The sequence below is a fragment of the Dermacentor andersoni genome, chromosome 9 (genome assembly GCF_023375885.2).
Source record: "Dermacentor andersoni chromosome 9, qqDerAnde1_hic_scaffold, whole genome shotgun sequence".
Taxonomy (NCBI): domain Eukaryota; kingdom Metazoa; phylum Arthropoda; class Arachnida; order Ixodida; family Ixodidae; genus Dermacentor; species Dermacentor andersoni.
In genome coordinates, this window is record NC_092822.1 from 60,322,701 (window position 1) to 60,345,008 (window position 22,308).

The 22,308-nt window shown below is 46.8% G+C and overlaps 1 protein-coding gene and 1 long non-coding RNA gene across 2 annotated transcripts in view; both read left to right on the forward strand.

The window, feature by feature from the left end:
* LOC126528088 (prolyl 4-hydroxylase subunit alpha-2-like) overlaps positions 1–22,308 on the forward strand; it is a 103,393-nt gene that overhangs the window by 36,967 nt on the left and 44,118 nt on the right. The gene's annotated exons all lie outside the window — the stretch shown is intronic.
* On the forward strand, positions 224–1,725 carry LOC129384041 (uncharacterized). The gene is made up of 2 exons (XR_008611791.1): positions 224–462; positions 1,489–1,725. It is a non-coding gene; the product is annotated as an uncharacterized lncRNA (long non-coding RNA).

Here is a 22,308-nt window from a genome sequence, read left to right on the forward strand (position 1 = left end):
CAGTGGGTTTCGAGTGAAGTCGTAGTGTGGGGCTCCGGATCATATTTGACCATCTAGGGTTCTTTAACGTGAGCCCAGAGCGCGGTACGTGAGCTTTCTTTTGTCTCGACCCCGGGATCGAACCCGCAACCTCGCGCTCAGCAGCTCGACGCCATCCCCACTGAGATACAGGCATGGTTCTCAGTATTGAGAGGTCGCTATTTGATGTCAGAGTAAAAATGCACCGACAGACTACACTTTTTACCAACTTTTTACTGCCGCTTTGCTATGCTATGTTCACCAAGTAAATCTTGTTGAATCAGCATGAAACCAAGCCAAACCGAACATTCGAATCACCACTCATGTGTGCGCGTCCCTTCCTGCAGGGCTCGGCTGCCTTCTGGTACAACATGCGTGACGACGGCAGCTACGACTTCCGCACCTTGCATGGCGGATGCTCCGTGCTACACGGCACAAAGCACGGTACGTCCACGCCTGCTGCATTGCATCTCTTCTTTCTATATAGTCGAACGGCCCGCGGCCATTCATCAAAAACTTACGGTCCACGGTATCTCATGAAAGAAACTGAACATTTCCGGATTCTGGACACGTACGCAGCGTTGTATTCGTATTTCCAACTTGTAATATTATATATAGGCGCCGACAAAAGTGGTATACTCCGCGCAGCGGGAGCCGGAGCAACGGAAAAGTGCATCGCAACGCCATCTACAGGCAGCATCTGGGATCGAGACAGCCAATGGGTGCCCTTTATTATCTGCAGGCATGTCACTCGACTCGTGTCAATGTTTCGTGCTTCAGCTCGCCAAAATGCCGAGCGACGCCGCTGCAGTAGCAATCTGCGTGGAGTATACCACTTTTGTCGGCGCCTGTACATGCAACCAGCCTAGTGCTGCAAGTTTTTACTGCTTACACTCGCAAACTGCTCGGAAATTCAACTTTTTCTCACGTCTCGCGGTTCCCGAGCTTCTGACGCCGACTTCAACTATGTGCTTTCAGAACCAGCTGCGTACTTTATCGTGAACAAGTGAAATTACAACAGAAAAATTCAATCGCAAACGCAAAATGTGAAAACATTCTTGCTAGCGCAATCCATAAATGATCGCGCATGTACGCCAAGTGTACCGCATAATCCACATGGCGGACGCCCGTTTATTATTTGACTATCGATTACTGCTAAATATAGCATGAAGACGCGCACAGTACTATTTATTCATAGAAGTCAACATAATGTGCCCAGTCAGCCACATTTTGAAAATCAAGTAGGGATGTTTCACTTGTAAAGAGATTTAATATACTGAGCCCCTCGGCCACCGTTTCTTTAATTAGGTACCGTGCTGTACTACGATTACTACTAAATGGGTAATGGTAGCAAATCCCGCAACAAACGTTTCTGACGCAATGAAACGCACGGCTTACTACCTTTAACTATTTGGTTCCGCTTATCAATGATAGCTCACATACTCTGTTGCACTGCCTTTGCTATTGCAGTCGCGAACGTGTGGATTCGATCCAATGCCCAGATGTTCAACCGACCGTGCCCGGCGAAGAAAAGAAGACGAAAGCCCTTCGCTCTGAACCTGCGTACTTTATTTCTTGGTCCTGCTGCTTACATTTTTATTCTTGTTGTGTCTTTCTCTATGGCTATATTTTTTTCAATGGGAACGACGGGTCGTCCCTATTAGAATGTATTGTTTTTATTTTTAAATAAAGTGAAAAGAAAATCAACGGATTGTTGATATAACGGAACGCATTGAGCGTGGTAAAGAAAGGGCAAGGTATGGCACATGCGAAAAAAAGAAAAGGAACACGACTTTGAGTTTGTTGGTTGGTTAAAGGATGGTCCGTGCAGTCTTAAGCACACCACCTTGAGGATGTTGGCCCTGCACCTGACAGTTGACATGGCTAGCGCTGTAATTAGCACGACTTTTATTGCGATGCGATGAAAGCTTCTTGGCAAACGCAGACGCTACGCCGCGTACAGAACAATTTAAAAGTCTTTGCACACATTTTTTTTTTATTCCTGAGCAAGAAAATTTGAGCTTGCCCCCTAGACGACTTTGATTACTATGGCCGAATCAATAGCAGTATGGATGCAAAGGTGAAAGAAATACTTCGAAACCTGTAGCGCAACACTTCATTGCTGAGTGAAAGGTGAGTAACTGCGATAGAAATAGAGGGTGGCATGATTTAAGAACGATAATGGTGAAGTAAGTCTAACAAAAAAGACAGAACGGTGACGAGTGTTACAAGTTGTGTCAATGCTATAAAAAGTCGGTATTATGTGGTCGATGAAGTCTTACGGTGTGTGTTGCCTTCGATTCCTTGTGTGAAGGCCTTGTGGCACCTTAGGCTTGTAACATGATTCATACGGCGCAAATGTACCAGAGTCAGTAAACTGCGGTACATTTGTGGATTACGGTAACAAAAAGAAAATAAAAGAAGGACAGAATGGGTATAATTAGCGAATGGAGAAAGTCGAGGAAAGAGCTCACAGGTCAAACTTTATCAGCTACCTGTGAAAAACAAACGGTTTACACCGAAGTTGACACAGTGGCTTCGACCATCTCTACGCAGGCATAAAAGCGATGAGCTGGAGTAGCTTCAGTGCGTAGAGGTTAGACAACGGCATGAAATCTGGCACCGATACGCCGAACTACATGAAAAAAAAAAAATAATAACCAGACTGAGGCATATCCGTACTATGTCTTACGAGTGATACACGATTCCACACTTCTATCGCATGTTGTCCACGCCTCGTCGTCATGATATTGAGTGCTAGCTCTAAGTAATTCTCAAGTATGGTTGGCTGATTTTACTGTGCCCCTTGACTCAGCATCGTTCTTCGATCGCACAGTTGCCCCTAACAACACTTTTCAAAGGACACAAAGGAAACCTTTGCACGCTGGACACAGGGCCTCTTCTGGGGGACATTTTTATATCCTCGTTTTACATTGACATGCTCGTGTGCTTGTGCTTCAGTTTAAAATCACATGCAAAAGAAAGTCCTTCAGTACCGCAAAGGACGCGTCACTCCAGCAACTGTGACCAGGACAAGTTTCTAAACCCTGTGAGCCTTTAAAACCCTGTGAGCCTTTCCTGAAATCACTGAGAACACAGTCGACTATATAATCCAATGGACGATCCTCAAGAGCGCTCAGTGCACGCAACATGGCGACGCTACTTTTTCTGCGTAATCATTGACGTCATGGCAGCGTACCAGTTGGTCCTTGTGGCAATCCGCAAAATTTTATCCGAGAGTGCCTACGTAAATCTTTCCTACGCTCCCGTTCAGCGTTTCACCAGCCCACTGGTGAGTACACTGCGCGGCCACATCTTCATCTCGTTGGTGGGCGAGCTCCAGCCCCGCCGGCTGAAAAATCACGCCGATCTAGACCCAGCCGCTAAGCATCAGTTCCGAGCGCCGAGTTTCACCACAGCAGTCCTGATTTGTTCGTTCCTCGCCTTCGCCATCATCGACGTTTACGCTGAATCCTTCAAGCTTTCAAGCATGGGAGCGACGCCCGTTCCAGGAGCCAGAGTCAAGGCGGCAGCGGCGGCAACGCTTTGGTGGACGTGTTCGCGCTCGCGGCCAGGCGGTCCATGTACTTGGGCGGAATCTTGTCCCTACCGAGTCGACAGCGTGGAGACCTAGCTTGCTTCTACGTCGCCGGGCTCCTCAAGCTGGCGCTCATGCTGAATTAAGTGTGGTTAGTGGAAAACGTTCAGGTGGCCATGCGCAGTCTGGCTATCAACTCGCGACGGGTGGGGACCGTCCCCGCGTATGAAGCCAGGGAGTTCGGCGCTTCCCTGCTCGACGTCTTCAAGGAGGTGCACTCCCTGGAAGCGGCTTTCTCTCTTCTGGTGCTCGTCCGGTACGCGGAGCTCATGCTCGCCATCGTGGCGTCTGTCAACATAGGGCTTCAGGTGAGCGGGTTGGGGTTGCTTTCGAACTCCAGTGCCGCGGGACAGTCACCATGGCCACGAGAATAATTTTGTGGGAATGATTGAGTGACTAGATAATAAATCACTCAATAATTTACTTGAAAAGTGGTAGTTCTCAGCCTTGTTCGTGAAGTTTGCTATTTTCATTGTTAAATTGTTGTCAACGATGGTCAATACAACTATTGTAGTTGTACATATTGCCCAGATAACAGGTATTCAAATCTTGTTGTAATAATTTATCAAGGATATTCGACGAATACGTTCCCTAACAAGCGTTGAAATAAAGGTCAGTGTGGCCGTTCTATTTCGATTCTGTTCACTGTGATCGTCAAACTTCACAGAATGCCTAAGTAAAATTTGCCACCACTCGTACATGCTTAGATGTCGCGAACTTTTATGCAAAGCACGCCCTCGTAATTACGAAATCAGTGACCATGCTAGCAAATTTTCTTAGATCCGCGCTAACCACTAGCGAAGTGGTGGAAAGAGCCCTTTTATGACAAAGAGCCCTCTCATAACGAAGAGCCCTCTTATGTTTTGTGGTGCCTTTACTTGTCCGCATTATTTCCTAGAAGCCATCACTAAAATGGCTACTAGGAAATAATGCCAGAAGTAAGAATTGCAACGCACCTTTGAGCGTCCTTCGGCTCAGGAGGCTCTTATGCATCACTGCGGAAACACCTAGCGAGCGCTGCTCCTTCCAACGTCCTTCAACCCAGCAACCCGTGTATACGTTTCCCTCTCACATAACTTCGCCGAAAAACAGCCCCTCTTTCTCGTGGAATGGTGCCCACCTGCCCCGAAACCTCTGCCTGCTCTCGGTGTACGCGCTGCTCTCGCACCGGTTGTGCTCGGTGGACGCCGAGTCCCGAAAAATGGCGACCGCGCTGCGCCCCGGGCTAAGCAGCCGCATGGACTCGCGGCGCAGCCCCGTGTCCGGCACTGCCAAAATACTGCAACGCTGTGCCTCCTCGGGCATCCAAAGCGCACAAAGTTACTGTGTTAGACACCAGTCCCCGATAGACCACTGCATGGTTTCTGAATAGGACTTTTCCGAAACCCCTCGTAGACACTAAAGCTTTCACGTGGCCTGCACAGTTAAGCCTAAATTTGTCCGTTTAGGACGCTGTAGCAGACGCCGTTTATAGAACAACGATTACTCTTAGTGGTACTTAGTTATACGCGTCAATATGCAAGCTACGTCGTTTGTTGTCCTTTTTTTGTGTGTGAAGTTGCAGATTTTCGGCAAACGTCATTAGAAATATTAAGACCTGAATGAAAATACTGATTCATACACAGCCGGTAAAATTTAACTTTTTCTTAAATTCAAAAACCTTTAGCAAACACAGTTAAGCTTCTGTCTAATAAGAATGTTTCTGCTTTTCGCATGCATTTAATACTGGAAAATTAGATATGGTCCCGATGCAAAACTTCCTCTTAACATTATAGAAATTCATTCTTATAGAAAGAGACAGAATACTCGAAAACTGCACACGCCTGGGCGGACACTGCACTTTATATCTGAAGTGAGCTGTATGGTCCGCTTTAGAAGAAAGCATTAAACTATTACTCAAACCGCATATCTTCAACTTTTCTACAAATTCGTTGCGAAGAATTGCTTGATAATGTTCTTTAGAGTAGAAACCACTCGGTAAACGAAAAATTAGCCAGGTATTTCGCATAAAAAGTAAGCTACCATCTAGGATAGACTACACACTGCACGTTTATTTAAAAACCCGATCACACTGCAGGTCCTCCTTTGTCCCGGCTGTTTCCAGAGCCGGTATGTCACAAAGCACATCACGTACCCATGGCCTCAGAGATTGCGCGCGCTGGCAGGTTTTGATCCGGCCGTCCCATTCGGGGCACTCTCCACCAAAAAATTGTAATGAGGTGCGTGCCATCGGCCGCCCCGAGATGGCACTGTTAGCGAGGGTTCGGACGGCCACGGAAGCGGCCGTAGAAGGCTGACTGCCCGATACTTCAACATGCACATTGCCTGTCTTTGCACGTTATGTGGAAGGTCTTCACTGGATATATCCCAGTCAATACTTTAGCTCTGCCTCGTGCTCTGCCTCGAACTTTTTGGAATCTAAACCACCTATCTTTTCTTAGATTTATCTTAGTATGTACCTTTCCATATCCTTATCCGCCAATTTTGTAGCATGAATATTCTGCACTTATGCTATCTTTAGTAATCTATTTTTCTAAGCTAATCACCCATGGGCCCTCAATCACCCACGCCGTTCCTTTTTTTGTGAACTTGTAACTTATCGTAAATAGCAGAGTTTAATTGCGGCCTGCCCAGTTTTTCCTTTTTTTTTGGACTTTGCGTTGCAGTGATTCGGCAATCGATATAGCTTTTTTCGTCCCTTTATTGGACCTCTGTAGTACTGTGATCTTCGTGCAGAATTACTAGTAAATTCTGGAAGTGTACTTTTCCAGTACTTAGATATCATTTCAATTTTACACTTTTCTATTAAATGTACTGATGCTACCTGTTATTGCGTTGTGCGAATAATTCGTTTGTCAAGTTGATACTTCTTTCACCTAAATAAATACAGGTTCTTTTACATTCTTATCAACGAAGTTTACCCCATATTCAATGATTTCCTGAATGCCATGTAAGGTGTTTGTCAAACATATGCTTCAATAAAGAAGGAGGTCAAAACTAGCAAACGAACCAAATAATTGATGATAAGACGCTCCGGTGCCCACCCGCAATGCGAAGCACTTTGCGCCTGCCGCATAGGTTTTACGGTGAAGACTACTGTTGCACTAGGTGCCGCGGCGACGGCAGCTTGACTATAGCATACGAAGCAGCGAGTGATGCAACTAGACTTTCGTACTTAAAAGAACCCGCATAGCAATTGTTTTGTGTTGAGAGCTATAGGAACGCCGCATATATTAAGGGCTACTGAAGAGCAGCGAGCATAATAGGCACGGCGAATTTCTCTTCTCTCCAGTACACTCTTTGTAGGTGCAAGAAGGAACGGCGCAGGTCAAGTCGAAGGCCGTGGAAACGTCTTAAGCTGATGATTAGGTAAAGCACATATGAATGTCGCAAAGTTAATAATTTGAACCTACGTCACAATGGGTACTCGTTATATCTGTCGCTTACAGCTTCGCTGTCCAACCACCTCCAGAGCGTGGATTGGAGACCGTTTTTCAAGAGAAAATTGTATTGCCTCACAAGTGGCGTTGGCGTGGTCACGCTAAAATAACCAGTTGCTCCCATAGCAGAGCAGCTACGAGAAAGGGGAGTTGGATGAGTTGACAGCTGTGCACACGCCGCACCGTCAGTCATTAGCAAGGATTCCAGCAGCATAGGCACGCGCTGAACACCATGCGCGCAACCAATCAGATCCGTTTCGCTTCAGCCGCGAAAGGAAAGGGCAGGAAAGAGTCTCGCGCGCGCTTCGTCGGCTTCGTTTACGTTCAGTTCAGTCTTGGAAAACGGATGGGCCGGCCACGCGTGGTGCGTTCCCCCGAGGAAGGGGCAACGTTCGACGAGCGGCGGCGAGAACTCGCCCGTGAAAGGGATCGCCGTCGGCGCTCCGATCCAACCGTTAGAGCTCCCTGAGCCCAGGCAATGCGATAGCAACGAGTGGATCCCGAGCTTAGGGGTCGCGAAGCCGAAGCAATCTCGCACCGTTCCCTGTGGGTTACTTAATCGTGAGGAAGGTCAGGTGCACGCAGGACAAGCTTCCTTTATTCCCATTTTCCGATAGGGGAAGGGTTGGTCATTTTCTTCGTGGCCTTTTACCTTTTCCACATTTGCAAAACAGCAGATTAGCGCGCATACAGCTTAGCGGATCTCTCTGCCTTTCTATATACAAATTCTACTGCCAACACATCCGACTGTCGAGTTTACTGCAGGGACCCGCCGCGGCAGCTTAGCGAGTATGGTGCTGCCCTGCTACGCGCGAGGACGCGAGATCAAATACCGGCCATGGCGACCGTATTTCGATGGGGCAAAATGCAAAAGTGCCCGTGTACCCTGCATTGTGGAGACGTCAAAGATACCCTGGTGGTTAAAATGAATGCGGCGTACTTCACTCCTGCGTACCTCATAATCAAATTGTGGTTCCGGCACGTAAAACCCCAGGATTCAGTTTGCTGCAGGAATTTCATGGTCACAGAAGTGGAGGAGGTGACTTCTGTTTTGGCTTGAAAAGATGTACGGCTCATAGTTTTCTGAACAATAGAACTATCCGTTATTGAGCTACCAAAGCGACGTTGCCTAGGGCTAGTCGGCGACCTTCACAAATAAACACGTTGTGCGAGAAATGGACACCATAAAGAAGAAACGGAAACACAACAGAGCCTTCAGTTCGGCCCGCCTTTCATTGAGGTGTCAACTTTGGCACAACATATTTATAAATGTGCTTGCACTTCAGCTTTAGCGCTTCCTTTCTTATTCGATCTGCGATACATACATTGTCGCTAGGAATTCTCAAGCGCTCGGAGGAGTCAGGTGTGATGTTCGGCGAACACATAGAACGAAACGCGTTTCAAGCCTTACTTCCTATTGCTGTATACACACATCTATGCTCTACTACTTTCTATTTTTATGAGGTCCTGTGTTATTTAGATGCGTACCCAGTGACCATACAAAACCATCGTGCCTATATGCACGGTATTCGCTCGATATTTGTTTCAACTTGGGTTAGCATGCGATCATATATATGTCGTGCTATTTCACGCTGCTAAACCGGAAGCCTGGACAAGTTTCTAAGCCATACTGGGGATTTTAAAACTTCGGGAAACGGCGGGAGGCCAGCCTAAGAAACACACAGCTCTGACTGGCAACTAAGCTTTTTTCTGCGCAAAAGCACAACGTATACTTGCACAGTCTGCTTAACTTGGCATTGATTGTGGTGAGTGTGGCTGTGCGCCTTGGTTGGTGCCTAGGCCTGTTCAAGCAAGCAACGGAGCAAGTCAGCAGGATGACCACGAGAGTGCCGCAAAGATGGAGCGGCATGAAGGAAGGGGACACGATCAAGCTAGTCAGGATCCTGGTTGTCAGCAGTGTCACGTACTCACTCCCGTACCACAACATGACGCAACAATAGAGAGAACAAGCCGAGACTCTCATCAGGAAAGCATACAAGACGGTGTTGCATCTGCCCAGAAACACGTCGAACGACAAGCTGCTCAAGCTAGGTATTCACAACAGATTTGAAGAGCTCAAGGAGGCACAACTGGGTGCGCAGCTGTACAGGCTCCAGCAGTCAACCATCGACAGGGCGCTCCTTAAAATATTAGGCTATAGAAACATAGAAGCAACGGAGGATAGGATGGCTAACATACCAGGCTCTTTTCGCCAGACACTGAAAGCTAGCCCCCTACCGAGGAAGATGGACCCGAATCTGCATGCGGCCAGAAGACAGGCGCGAGCAGAATACGTAGTGAAACACCTGGCCATAAAAACAATGTGGTATACACGGATGCAGCCCTATACCCGTGGGACCACAACACCGAAGAACATAGAGTTGCGGCAGTGACCGTGAATCACATAGGAGAGCTGATAAGCAGCGCAACTTTAAAGAGCTACACGGTAACAGAGGGGAAAGAAACAACTGTGGATCTAGCAGCGGTGGAGAGTTACCGTAGAAACAGATCCTTGATAATACTCACAGACTCCAAAGAAGCATGCAGAAACTACACGGCAGGTAGAATCAACAAAGGGGCGCTGCGAATCCTCCTCGAGGCAGCGCTTCCGAATGAAAAGATACTGCATACGAATTTCTGGGTACCATGTCACACCGGAATAGAGGGTAACCAGAGGGCCGACAGTCTAGTTCGCGAGCTTACATACAGAGTGGGACAGTCAATGGACCCGGATACAACCATGACGGTGGAACCAACGTACGCGGAAATACTAAACCATCACAGAGGCAAATGGATAATATATGCACTACCCCACCCATGTTTAGCACCACACGAAGCAGTCGGCTGTCGAAGGCTGCAGACAGGAACATTCTCCCAAACTACACATCCTACATAAGATGTTCCCTAGTCAATACAGGGACATATGCCCATGGTGTGGCGCCATCACAACACTATATCCTATCACATGGGAGTGTAGAAATAACTGCTCTTTCCAAAAAGAAAAAAAACCCAGTGCGGTACAGTGGGAGGGCCTACTCACCAGCGGCGTGCTCACAGTCCAAAAAGGATTGGTGCAGCACGCTCTCAAAGTGGCCAGGTTCAGCGGTGCTCTGGAGTAGGGGCGCCGACCACTCAAGAGGACGCAGACTTCAGTAAAACATGAAGACCTCTGTTAGCCGCTGAAAGCTGTAATTAGAGCAATAAAGTTTTTCCTTCCTTCCTTTAATGATGGGAGGTTTTTAACGCAACCGGCACCAGATAACACGAGAAATTTTCGAGGCTTATGAAATAGCAAGGTTAGGGTACATGTTGACCATTTAGCCTTCGGCTTTTGGGTCAAACAATCCGATTGATTTTTTTTTTATTTCCTGTCCTGGCTTGAATTGTGCGCGCGCTATGTACAGCTATATCGCAATATCGTCATTTTACTTTTCATTCTTATCTTTATTTGTCATTTTGTTGGAGAGTGCGGAAGCATAAATTGCGCCATTTGACTAATAAACTCTAGTTGTGAGTCAGCGCGGTGTCAGTCTTCGTCGGGTCTGCCAACATTTTGTAGTGTACTTACATCCCATGTACTATTTTACCTTTTCTTTATTTTCTCTGTCCTCAGGCTCTGCATGCTACCACTCTAACGTGGCTGAAACTTGTTACAGAACTAGAGGTTGGGCGAAATGCTGGCAATAGTACGGCAATGTCAGCACTACCTTCTGCTATACGGTCAAATCTCGATACAAAGAATCTCAAGGGACCGCTAAAAACCGTGTGATATCTTGAAAAATCATAATTTTGAAAAAAATCTTATTCCCATGGAAAATTGCAAATGCAACAAAGGCAGTCGCCTTCCTTTGTTGCGAACACATCCGCATACGCGTTAATGTCTAAAATCACGGAAAGAAGCACTGAGTATTCGGGAATGAATGCACGTTTATTTTAAGAAATCGAGCAATCCCCCACACCTTTGCAATGTGGATTTGCTTTTTTCCAGCGTGCACTTGAGAATGGACAACCGCATCTTCTTTCAAAGAGAATTGCTTCCGCTTTTTTTTTTTTGTGCTGCTTCTAGTGCTCATCGTGAACGTAGAAACGAATGTCTAACGTCTAAAGTGAGCAAAACAGCCCTCCGACAAACGTGCCAAGGTACCCGGCTGACGGAACAAAGACGGCAGGGCCGGCTAGGTGCTACTCCAAATGCAGGCGACGCCGATAGGGCAAACGCGCGTTTAAAGAAGGGCAGAAGCATAGAGAAATATAGGCAGGCATACTGATGATGATGGTAGAGGCAGATACGTAGCATTTGTCGTCGTTTGTGCCACTGCGAGTGGATTCTTACGTGCGAAATTCGTTATTGTGAAGTGTTATTAAGATACGATGATGAAATTCGGTACGTTATTCTGCGAAATTTTTTTATTCTGAAATCCGTTGTGCTGAAATATTTTTACATTCTACCAATGGCCACATGGTGGGCGATTTTCGAAATGTTCGTAAATTTGAAAAAAATCGTTAATGTGAGGTTCGCTCTAACGGGATTTCACTGTAATTGCACAACCAGCTTAACCTCCCTCGAAGACGTGAGATTACGCTTCTTTACCTCTTTCAGCCGTCGTAAGCCCGCCCGCTCGCCCATCCATTCACCCATACATGCATCCATCCATCCATCCACCCTTCCATCCATCCATTATTCCATTAATCAATCCATCCACCCATCCACCCATCCATTCATCCATCCATCCATCCATCCATCCATCCATCCATCCATCCATCCATCCATCCATCCATCCATCAATCAATCAATCAATCAATCAATCAATCAATCAATCAATCAATCAATCAATCCAGTCGTTCGTCGCCATTCTATTGCAAGTATGCTGTCGTCATTCAATCGTGATTGTGCTGCCGCCGCGATGCAATTGTCATGTGCCTTGTCAAACAGTCCCTATTATACTTTTGTTGTCATATCTGCGTCATAATGTCGTCGTTCTCGTGCAGTCGTCATCATGCCGGCTTCGTCATCCGACTCTCTTCTTGCGGCCGGCATGAGTATATTATTTTTGTCATACAAGCTTCATGATACATTCTTCGTCACGCGACTGTCGTCATACATTTCTCACTATGGCATTGTCCGCATACTTTTGTCATATCGCCGTCATGCATCCCTTCTCATACTGCCGTCATGATGCCATCGCGCAAGTTTCATCGTCGTCCTTCTCACCTCTACATCCACCTCTCATTATGTCGTCGGTATCACGCCATCGTCGTCGCGCAGACGTAAACATCCATTGTTTTCATGCCATCGACATCATGCCGCCTCCGTCGATCTTTTGACGACATTGCTTCTTCGTCGTTCTTTCGTAATTCTGCTCTTGTCATTCAGCCGTGATTACGCCACCGTTGTCCTACCGTCGTCGTCATGCCGTTGTGGTGATGCAAAGATCCTCATTCTAGCTTCATCATTCGGATGTCGTCATACGGACGTCTCACGCCCACGTCGTCACATACTCTTCGTTCCATTGTCCTCCTGTCGTCATCACGCTGTCGTCGATATACGAACGCTATCATTTAAGAATCGTCATCTCATTGTCTTCGTGCCGTCATCATCAGCATGCCTCATTTGTCGTTTCACTCATCATCATCATCAGCCTGGTTACGCCCACTGCAGGGCAAAGGCCTCTCCCATACTTCTCCAACAACCACGGTCATGTACTAATTGTGGCCATGTCGTCCCTGCAAACTTCTTAATCACATCCGCTCACCTAACTTTCTGCCGCCCCCTGCTACGCTTCCCTTCCCTTGGAATCCAGTCCGTAACCCTTAATGACCATCGGTTATCTTCCCTCCTCATTACATGTCCGGCCCATGCCCATTTCTTTTTCTTGATTTCAACTAAGATGTCATTAAATCGCATTTGTTCCCTCACCCAATCTGCTCTTTTCTTACCCTTAACGTTACACCCATCATTCTTCTTTCCATAGCTCGTTGCGTCGTCCTCAATTTGAGTAGAACCCTTTTCGTAAGCCTCCAGGTTTCTGCCCCGTAGGTGAGTACTGGTAAGACACAACTATTATACACTTTTCTCTTGAGGGATAACGGCAACCTACTGTTCATGATCTGAGAATGCCTGCCAAACGCACCCCAGCCCATTCTTATTCTTCGGATTATTTCCGTCTCATGATCCGGATCCGCCGTCACTACCTGCCCTAAGTAGATGTATTCCCTTACCACTTCCAGTGCCTCGCTACCTATTGTAAATTGCTGTTCTCTTCCGAGACTGTTAAACATTACTTTAGTTTTCTGCAGATTAATTTTTAGACCCACTCTTCTGCTTTGCCTCTCCAGGTCAGTGAGCATGCATTGCAATTGGTCCCCTGAGTTACTAAGCAAGGCAATATCATCAGCGAATCGCAAGTTACTAAGGTATTCTCCATTAACTTTTATCCCCAATTCTTCCCAATCCAGGTCTCTGAATACCTCCTGTAAACACGCTGTGAATAGCATTGGAGAGATCGTATCTCCCTACCTGACGCGTTTCTTTATTGGGATTTTGTTGCTTTCTTTATGGAGGACTACGGTGGCTGTGGAGCCGCTATAGATATCTTTCAGTATTTTTACATATGGCTTGTCTACACCCTGGTTCCGTAATGCCTCCATGACTGCTGAGGTTTCGACAGAATCAAACGCTTTCTCGTAATCAATGAAAGCTATATATAAGGGTTGGTTATATTCCGCACATTTCTCTATCACCTGATTGATAGTGTGAATATGATCTATTGTTGAGTAGCCTTTTCGGAATCCTGCCTGGTCCTTTGCTTGACAGAAGTCTAAGGTGTTCCTGATTCTATTTGCGATTACCTTAGTAAATATTTTGTAGGCAACGGACAGTAAGCTGATCGATCTATAATTTTTCAAGTCTTTGGCGTCCCCTTTCTTATGGACTAGGATTATGTTAGCGTTCTTCCAAGATTCCGGTACGCTCGAGGTCATGAGGCATTGCGTATACAGGGTGGCCAGTTTCTCTAAAACAATCTGTCCACCATCCTTCAACAAATCTGCTGTTACCTGATCCTCCCCAGCTGCCTTCCCCCTTTGCATATCTCCCAAGGCTTTCTTTACTTCTTCCGGGGTTACCTGTGGGATTTCGAATTCCTCTAGACTATTTTCTCTTCCATTATCATCGTGGGTGCCACTGGTACTGTATAAATCTCTATAGAACTCCTCAGCCGCTTGAACTATCTCATCCATATTAGTAATGATATTGCCGACTTTGTCTCTTAACGCATACATCTGATTCTTGCCAATTCCTAGTTTCTTCTTCCCTGCTTTGAGGCTTCCTTCGTTCCTGAGAGCATGTTCAATTCTGTCCATATTATACTTCCTTATGTCAGCTGTCTGTTTCACTGATGTCGTTCGATCGATGGCAATCGTTCTTCATCTTTCCATCGTCCTCCCTGCGTAGGTGGCATAGAACCGTTGCCATGACGCGTTGTTCATAAGGATGTTGGCACGAGAGTGCCATAGCAAAGTGGGACGATGCCGGCTTAGGTAGCACAGGGCTGATGTAACGAAAGTCTCATATTACACATCACATCACATCACTTTATTTTCCTTAAAGACCCCTTTTGGGGTGTTACATATGGGGTGGGCTTTACAAGATGCAGACGTTCACAGAAGTCGAAAATGTGGATGGACAGGTTATGGCAGCGACATAGTGGGGAAGGCCGTTCCAGTCAGTTGCTGTTCGTGAAAAAAATGAGTTCATGAAGGTAGTAGTACGGGCTCGTGGACGCAAAACTTGAAGAGGGTGACCGATGCGATGGGATCTGCATGATGGGGGTGCGCAGATGTACGGTTCTTGTCTTAGGGGCGAACAAAAAAACTTGTGATACAAAACAAGACTGGTAATGCGACGGCGAGCAGAAAGATCACACAAACCTGATTGTAATTTTAGAGATGATATACTAACGTCGTATGAGCATGAAGAGTGAATAAATCTGGTAGCTGGGTTTTGTACAGCTTCAATGGCATTTGTTAAATATGCTTGATGAGGGTTCCAGATGGGCGATGCGTATTCCAGTTTAGTCCTGATAAGTGAGATGTATGCTTGTAGTCTGACGTGTTGAGGGGCTTCCCTCAGGTGACGTTTTAAGAAACCTAATGTTTTATTAGCTGATGATATTAGGTTAGCCACAAATGTTAAGTAAACGCGACTTCAGAAGTACGGTGTGTCGGTACATTGTTCGAATTCCAATCGCACTAACATCGACAGTCATGATGAGATGAGTTCTGTTGTAATTTGCTGTTTTGAAAATAATTTAGAGACATAAAAAAACTCAGATAATACTTGAAAAATACAGGTACCTGCGCCATCACATATGAATGATTTACTCATGTTAATGTAGCCGCAAGTTCTTAAGAAACCTAACTACTTTGTTTAAGAGCACTGTGTCACTACCGATGGCGGAGAATGGCTGTGAAGCGTTAGTAATGCCATAACATTTCGCTGCTTTCTTAGATGCACTAGCACAACAGCAAGCAATTATGTTTAGCCTTCTTACGATGCTTCGAGTAATTTCCGGTATCTATGCCTGTTTCTAACCATTTTCCCCGACCTCCTCAATAAAAAAGAATACCTTCAAGTTTCCCCGGCTGTAGAAATCGCACCTGCGTCACAAGGCATCCTCAACCACAGCAGCGACAAGCTTTAATGAGTTGCGCACACAATTCCACTTTCGCGCACAAATGCACTGAGTGTTTGCCACTCTTGAATGACAAATAAAAAAAAACACACCGGCTATGATACCTCGCCAGGCAAGCAAATGCTTCGTGGCGGCACCACTAGATGGCGCAGCATGTACAGAGAAGAGCATGACAAATGAACCCGGCTGCAATACGGTTCTCATGCATTACGCGTTTAGGCAGTGCCAATACGATGTGTGGGTACATTGCTACATTGTGCGTCGAATTAACGTCGGCCTTCGCCGCTAGACGGGACCCTCTCGTGGAATAATAGAAACACTAGTATTCCTGACATACTAACCCAAATTTGGAGTGCTCCTACCTTGACGTTATCGCATGAACCTCTTTAAATCATGAGTCATTACACTTTGCGGAGGTGGATGACTAGCGATGCTGAGTAGAACACGATAAAGAGGTGGCGCAGGATCTTGAACAAAGTTAAGAACTCATTTATTGTCTTGATCGGTGGTCATGGTGACGAAGGATGCGCCACACATTTATTTTTATTCATCCACGTTTATTCGCCTCATAGGTCCGTTACATACATACTTCTTTTCATTTTGCGATATATTGATGCAAGGAACTTGAGACCGAAATCACCGCAACCGCTGGCAGTGGGCCGGTGCTGTCAGCGCCTTCGCAAAGAGAGGGGCAGTGTGGGAACACTAGCATTATGAGCGGTATCGGAGCCAGCTGTGGAAGAAGACGACGACGACGGCGCGACCGATTTATGGAGGGAAATAATTTGTTTTTCATGTAATACTTAGACATTTCATCAGTACAGAGTAGCCATATTGATTTATACTTCCAAACACTTAAATCGTTTCACGTTATTTTCCTAAAAGATTACAATAAGAGTTTTCTCACCGCCCAATTGATGACCGATCCTCAGAGTGGCTTGAACCATTTCACTGAGGAACAGGAACAAGAACAAGAATTTGAGACCGAGATCACCGCACCGACTGGCCGTGGGCCAGTGCAATCAGCGCCTTCACAGAGGGAGGGACACTGTGGGAACGCTGGAATGATGAGCGCCAACAGAGCCAGCTGTGGAAGAGAAAGACGAACAAGCCAGAAATGGCACGTGCCATTGATGATGGCGATAGTTTTCGCTCACACAGATTTGTTGGCGGACACGAAAAATGCACGGAACCCTAACCATACACCGCTTCGCTCTAAAAACGTCGCCAATGGTTGGTCTCGAACCTCGTTCCTTCAGAACAGCAGCCTCGTGCTCTTCTGATTGGACCATGGACAGAGGCCTTGAAATTCCACCTAAATACCATTACAAGCGTCATCTCGTAGTCCCACCGCAGTCATATGCTTTCGCCATTAAGTCGTGATCATCCTGCGGTTGACAAGCCATCGTCGCCGTGCGATTGTCGTACCGTCCTGGTTATTCCGTCGTCGTCATTCCAACTCCATCATCCGATTAACGTTGTGCCATCATCGTCAGGCCATCGTCATCATGGTGTCGTCGTCATAGCATCATCACCCTATTGTCGTCTTGGCTCCGCCATCACAGCGCATTCTCTGCTCTATCGACGTCGTTCCTTCTATTTCATCGTATATATACTGTCACCATTCAATCGCAATCATGGCGTCGTTGTCGTGCCATCGTCATCATTGCCTCCTTGTGATACAGACATATCATTCACTTGTTGTCCTACCGTCATTATGGTGCAGTGGTGTCGCTACATCGTCATCATTCCAGCTTCGTCATGTCATCGTCCTTACACAGTTGTAATCACCCCACTGCCCTCAAACCTTCGTCTTCAGACCGCCTTCGTCGTTCCATCGACAAATCGACGTCATTTCTTCCTGATTTCATCGTCGTTTTTGCTATCGTGATCATGACCGGCCTTGGCGAGCGAGTGTCATAGCAAAGTGAGTCAAAACCGGAGAAAGTGTACGTCGCATATACCCAAAGCAATGTCAACCTCCAGACGACCACAGCAGACTCTAAATAAGGGTGCCTGAAATGTATCTTGTCTTAAACATTACGGTGAGTTCCTAGATTGCTTGAAGGCTAACCGCATTGACGTCAACAGTCATCATGAAGTGGGTTCTACAGGAATCTGTTTTTAGACGAGGCTTTCTTTCTCCCTTCCTTCACTTTGCGTCTGCAAGCATGTTGTCTTGCCCAATGGGCCGGCACCGGAAATATTGCAAGCCCTGCCCTGGCAGCTCGAAGATGCAGATGTAGTACACGTAATCGCGGCCGCGAGCCCCAAGACAAACATATCGTCGACGTCACGCCATCATTCCATCGCCTTTATTTCATCATCGATGAGAGCAGCGTTTCTCACCAGAAAAAAAACAAGCTTGGCTGAAACTGATTCGCCTATTCCGCATGGGATAGGAATAAATAGAACAAGCATCAACTTCAGAAATGGTCATTTCATGCACTTGTATAGAGATTCTCTTCTGCGTATTTACTCGTCAAAGTTGTTCAAACAATGGGCTTTCTTCTTTTGAAATTCTTAAGGGAACGCATTGCAATAACAACGGACAATAAAAAGTAACTTCCTCGCTAGGCACTTGGCTATCGAGAGACTAAAAATACGGCTTGTTTGTCACATAGCGACGCCTGTTTTTCACCTAGCCATGTCTTCTCTCTCGCTGCTTCCTAGTTGAACCTTCCCTCTGCAACAGCGATGCGCTGCCGGCTACTGCTCGCGACTTTTGCGACGCTCTGGTTGGCTTCCCTGCTCAACCCCGATGCGGTCAGCGCAGCCAACGCCTTCTCGTCAGTGGCACACATGAGGGCCCTGATGTCCCTAGAGCGAAGGCTCGTTTTCAAGGTCGGCGACTTCCTACACCGCATGGAAACCAAGCTGGACCACCTGCGCAGGTGAGGAACTGCCAGCGTACCTCGCAAAGTGGACTTGTCCAGTTACGTAGAATCGAGAATCGTGATCGTGAGCTTTATACTTACTTTCTTGAAATCGAACATTAATAAAAGAACAGATATGTCCCCTACTAGCTGGTGCAACAAACAATAGTGACGAATTTCACGGTTTATTGAGGACGCGAAACCGCTGAAACACGTAAACAAAATCCGAGGTCACGTCGACGTCCGCTCGTATTGTTGACGTTTTATCAAAAAAAAACGTTTGCCTCTATCATCGCTACTCTGACTCGGCTCTTGAGCCCGCTCCTTCCGAAAGTGGTGAAGAATTCACAAACCTTTTCGATCGCAAGCGGTCCTTGTCATTGGCTGGCAGCCTTGGCGAATATAAAATTTCGATAAGGGCGAAATGCAAAAAAAAAAATTGATACCATTGTGTGATACCATCACTGTGTGGAGGTGGATGGCCAGCAAAGCTGTTTAGCGCGCGACACAGAGGTGACCTAGAATACTGAACAAAGGTACGAACGTATCTAATATCTGTGGTCATCGTGGCAATGTAGGTACACCCACAGATACGCGTATCACCTCTGTTATTAAATGCGTCCGTCACGTAAGGCAATGAATAGCTCATACACCCATAAACAATGGCTCATGCACCCGAAAACGCAGCCTCCCCATTACGACGACTGTAAAGAATGAAATTCTACGCTGGGATGATTAGCGGCAATGAATCCAGCTCGAAAGACGACAGCGCTCGAGACATTAGTGATGATATTTATTTTTTGACAAAGGGGGCCGCTACGGAAGAAGACAACGACGACGAATGCGCGTACAGTTGCGCAAAAGCGTATGCGCAGTTGGCGCCCAGAATATTTTAGCAGTCTTTTTCGAAAAAGTTGTACAAAACATTCTTTTCAAAAAGATCTGTTCTTAGCTTTGCGCCCGGTACCTCTTTGGGTCACGCGTGGGAAAAGGGTAGTTCGAGGGCACGTTACAGTTCCCCGAGCCTACAGGAGTATCTGCCATTGAGCTCGGACCCTTCCTGCACTATCACCAAGATCGGCCCACATGATGATTTGCTTTTATCAACATCTCGGGTCACGTTTTTGTTTTCAGATCCTATCCATAAACAGCTTTGGTGTAAAGCGCCCGTGCTCCGTGTATTAGGGGCACGGTAAGCATACCCTGTAATATCAATCCGCACTGCCCCACCAAGGCGTTCCTCAGAATCAAATCGTGGTTATGGCATGTTAAATTTCCTCCTTGCTTTGGAATCCTTCGAGCACCTGGCATCCTAACCGGTTTCGGCTAGTTTCGTAACCTTCTCGCCGCTTCGATGGAGTTGGTGTCGACCTGTGTACGGACTTAAAGGGGTTCAACAAGGCTGATTCTTGGGCTAGTTAGTAAAGTTTACTCATAATGACAAAGCCTTTAGCGCAATTCAAAAAGTAGGGACGTGACAGAGACGCTAGCGCTGTTCTGTGTCTCTGTCACGTCCCTGTCTTTTTGAATTGCGCTAAAGGCTTTGCCATCATGATTCAAGGGGTTGCAGACTTAAGCGTGATTTCCTCCTATACATCACTATTACTAGTAGTAGTAGTCTGGCGCACTGACGGTGGTCGTCGATTACTGGACGCGCTGCCCGTTCTCGGCATTGCACCGTCATTATAAATGCAAATACGGCCATGCGACACCACAGTGCGGATAAACATCATAAGGTCAACCTTTCGGTTTTGCAATACACCAGTAACCATTAAGGCAAACGATGACCGTTTCAGCGTGCTGACGATAAGGAAAATTCTTGTGCGAAAACCATAAAAAGTGATTGTCAACGTAAGCGAATAGCTTCTGCTGACCGCATGACTTTAACAGGCATTTGAAATACTTTCTAGGTATATACTACTGGCGTCGGTAACAGTGTTTGATGAAGGCGACGTAAATTATCACCATGACAGCGTGATGACAACTGCAACGAATCGTCGTCGATAGAATGTGCTCCGAGTGCTGCTACCTTCGTATATGCGCTGTGCGTTCGACGCCTAATTCTCATCGCAAAGGCAAATTCACCTTCGCAGCACGAAGGTGAATTCACTCGCTGCTGCTGCCGCGCTTCTTCGCTCCAGCGTTTTGACAGGCAGTTTCCGCGGTCGCCGAGTGAGATGTGTTCATGTTTACCTGCGCGCTCGTGAAACCGTGCTTGTTAATTTAGCTTGTAAACGAATGTTTAGAAGTTTATAGTCGGTAAATATTTTATCCTTACTTCGTATAGCTGTCTACTAATTAGCTATCGCAGCCGATGCCTCGCCTTTCGGGTGAAACTGCAACATTTTAATTATCCTGCGAAGGCCAGTATGCAATCCCAAGCAACCTGGCGTGCGATGTCAGCACGGGCACAAGCATTATAAGCATAGGCAATGGATGAGTCTGCGTGAGGATGGAGCTTGGCGTCCACGGGCAATAGTGGGTCGTAGGTAAACAGTAAATAAAAAGGTGGGTAGTCAGCTGTGTCGCGATGGGAAGAGTTGTAGGCGAGGGTCACAAACGTGAGGTTGATGCCCCAGTACCGGTGGTTCTCAGACCCGTATATAAGAAGCATATCTGTGAGGGCACGGTTGAGGCGTTAAGTGGGACCGTTTATCTGTGCATGGTACGCCGTGGTGAACTTGTGATTGGTCGAGAAGGAACGACGAATGTCATCGACTGCCTTAGACAGGAAGCAGCTGTCGCGCTCCGTGCTTAACGGCCGAGGAGATTCGTGGCGCGAGGCGACATTGTGACGAATGAAATCGGCTAAATCTATAGCATAGCTGGTGGTAATTTCTCGTGTCAGAGCGAACACCGTGTGTAGTCAGTAGCGACTGCAACGGATATATGCCCAGTGCTTGACAGGAGATCGAGTCCTACTCTGAAAAGTGGTTCATCAGAGATGCGAAGGAGGCAGTATGGCAGGTATAATGGGCCGCTGGCAGAGCTGATTAGCCGCAACGTACGGTTGCACCGTATGGCAGAGACCAGCCCAAAACGAGTACCGACGGAAGCGATCATTTGTGCGTGATACGCCTCAGTGGCCGACGGTCGGTGCGTCGTGAAGGTGACTCGAAACAGCAGAGCGAAGATGCCCTGGAACAGCACGCGAGAGCTCAGCGCCATAATCACGGCTGTTGCAGCAGTGTAAGGCGTCGTTGTCAAGCACAAACATCATTAGAAAATTAAGGGTCATGGTGTGAAGAGTTGAGACCATTTATAATAGGCTGCAAAGGTGAGTGGCGGCGCTGTTCGGCAGATTTGTGAACGAAACCTGTCATTGAAAGGACAAAGGCTTCAGGTTCACCTTCCAGTGAACCAGGGGGATCAACTTGGTTTCGAGAGAAGCATTCGGCCTTCTGGTGAAGCCGTCCAGATTTGTACAACACATAATATGTGTAATCTTGCAAACATATTTCCCAATGACCAAGAAGTCTATTGAGCTCGTTGAGTGAGAAGAGCCAGCAAAGCGGCATGGTAGTCTGTGATAACAGAAAGTCTCTCATAAAGGTACGCTAGGAATTGTGCGATAGCCCATACGACTCGAGTTCTGTGATCGAGTGATTTTGCTCCGACGGCAAGAAAAGGCGGCTTGCGTAGGCCAGCATGCGGTGTACGCCATGTTGCTGTTGTGCAAGGAC